Raw genomic sequence first — 2,500 nt, 5'->3', positions numbered from 1 at the left:
ACTGCATTAATTCTAAATCGGCATCAAACTTCTGTTTTTCATATACTCAAATAATCTGAACATCAGATATGGGTGAAAAAAAAATCACCAAAGTAATACTAAACATATATTCATCTGATCTCATCGTCAACGGCCAGAAAAAAAGAAAGAAAGAAAGAAAAAAAAAAAAATGGCCGCGTGTTTTTGTTTTTGCATTCAAGGTAACATTTGAAGGTCGAGATGCGCACTGTCGACTCCACGTAATGATGATGGAAAGAACACAGAAAACGGAATTGTATTGGCGTGATGTGCCAAGGTTGTCAGGCACTGATTTTTATCATTATTATTTTATAGTGAATCGGAAAAAAAAAATGAAAGCACCACAAAAGAAGGAATTGTATTAGCGTGATGTGTCAAAATTATCAGTGATTTTTTTTTGTATTGTTATTGTCTAAGGAATTGGGAAAATGGAATATTCTTAATATCGGAAAATAAGATAAAACATAACACTATCAAATATATATTTTTAAAAATGTTTGGTCAATTTACTATTTGATTTTACAAACTATCGTTGTTAAAATATTTCCAAACGTAGTTTAGTTATATGCAAAAAAACTATAATGAAAATCTGAAATTAGGTTTATCTGAGTTAGCATTAATTCTCAAAGAAAGTGTGCGTGTGTGTGTGTGTGCGCGCGTGTATGTATTTTGATGTATTTGGTCCGAAATGATCTTTTGGGAATAAATATTTTGCAGATATGCACATATAACTTGTAGATAGGAAAACTTGAGAATTCACTATTTTTGCGGACAGTCACTGATATACATATATATAAATAATATAATTTTGCATGTTAATACCTAAAATCAATACTTTCTCTCATTATCTCTCTCTCTGTTTCTGTCTGTCCCCCTCTCTCCATCTCTCCCTCCCCCCCCCTCTCTCTTCTTCTCACTCTCTCTCTCGCTCTCATTCACTCTCTTTTTTCTCTCTCTCTACCCCCCCCCCCCTCCTCTCTCTCTCTCTCACACACACACACACAAAACGGTATATTTTCATTAAGTATGTTAATTCCCTTCTTTGAATCACTTATTAGGTTTAATAGTTTACTAACATTATTCATTAACATTATTCCAAAGAAAAAAAACATTATTCCACAGAAAAAAAGGAAAACATTAACATTAACATTATTCCACATTATATAACATTATTCCACATTATGCCTAACATTAACATTATGCCTAACATTATTCCACAGAAAAAAAAGGAAAATCTCACTGCCATTAAGTGGTATATCCTTTGTCACGAACTGATCTGAAGTCGCGCACGCGTGTGTGTGTGTGTGTGTGTGTGTGCGCGCGTTTATGTGTGTCTGTGCGTGTATGTGTATAAAGTCCATCAACATAAACACAAACACCCAGTTAAAACTTCAAAAGACTCAAAATTTAAAAAAAAGTAGAAAAATGTAAACCTCTAACGACTCCCTTCTCCCCCCCCCCTCCCCGCCTCCTCCCTCTGCCACCCCCGCCACGTTCCCTTGCGTCACCAGCTGGCAGATCGCGATACATATTCATACATCTGTATTGACATTTACGCTCGCATAAATACAAGAATAAATGGACACGCATGAATTCAAGTGTCTCCCCGTTTATGAAGCGCTTATGATACAGACTATATATTTACGTACATGTATAATTAAGCACTCGCTGATAAGGAAATGATCATGTACATGTGCATTCACGTGAATACAGATATGCATATGTACTAAAAATAGGTATGTATGTCACCACATTCTCTTTCTCTTTTCTTTCACTTTCTCACCCTCTCTCTTTCTCTTTTTTTTCTTTCTCGCTCTGTACGTAGGAATATTAGAGAAACTTTTTTTTTTCGATTCTTGAAAAGACGGTGCAATTACCTATCTTAATAAATGACATTACAGTGTGAAAATTTAACATAGTAGTGAAGTGTATCGTATTAGTGTGTTCATGTAGTTTTCTTGAATAAAATGATTTAGAACGCTATCCATTCTAATGATTACTATTTCACAATATCACGCGTATTGACCATTATGATTATGTCAATTTTGATGAAAACGAACTTCTGAGAAGAAATAGAATATCCGTTCAGACGAGGATTTTCCCCTCGCTATACAGTTTTATTTAATTATAATAATAAAAATCAGGGTAGGTAGAGCCAGACATGGCGTGGATTTTCTGTCTGTCTATATCTATATATCTATCTGCCTACGTACCTGCCTACCTATTTTTCTATGTAAATTAATTTCTCTCTCTACACACACACACACACACACACACACTTAAACACACACACACACTTAAACATACACACACACTTACACACACACACACACACACACACACACACACACACGCACACACGCAATACCTATCTTAATTTACACATACACACGCACACACATGACATTCCATACAGACAAACGCAACGCAACGAGTCTCATTATGTAGTCATCTCCTCTCGTGTGTTCCCCAGGGCGGCCGC

At 35.6% G+C, this 2,500-nt stretch overlaps 1 protein-coding gene across 1 annotated transcript in view; it reads right to left on the bottom strand.

Annotated features, from left to right (window-relative positions):
* Nucleotides 1-2,500, bottom strand: part of LOC119578625 — a 66,905-nt gene that overhangs the window by 8,599 nt on the left and 55,806 nt on the right. The gene's annotated exons all lie outside the window — the stretch shown is intronic.

Source organism: Penaeus monodon, chromosome 11 (genome assembly GCF_015228065.2).
Source record: "Penaeus monodon isolate SGIC_2016 chromosome 11, NSTDA_Pmon_1, whole genome shotgun sequence".
NCBI classification, from domain to species: Eukaryota; Metazoa; Arthropoda; class Malacostraca; order Decapoda; family Penaeidae; genus Penaeus; species Penaeus monodon.
The sequence above is the reverse complement of the archived record's forward strand: the minus strand, read 5'-3'. Positions and strand labels throughout refer to the sequence as shown.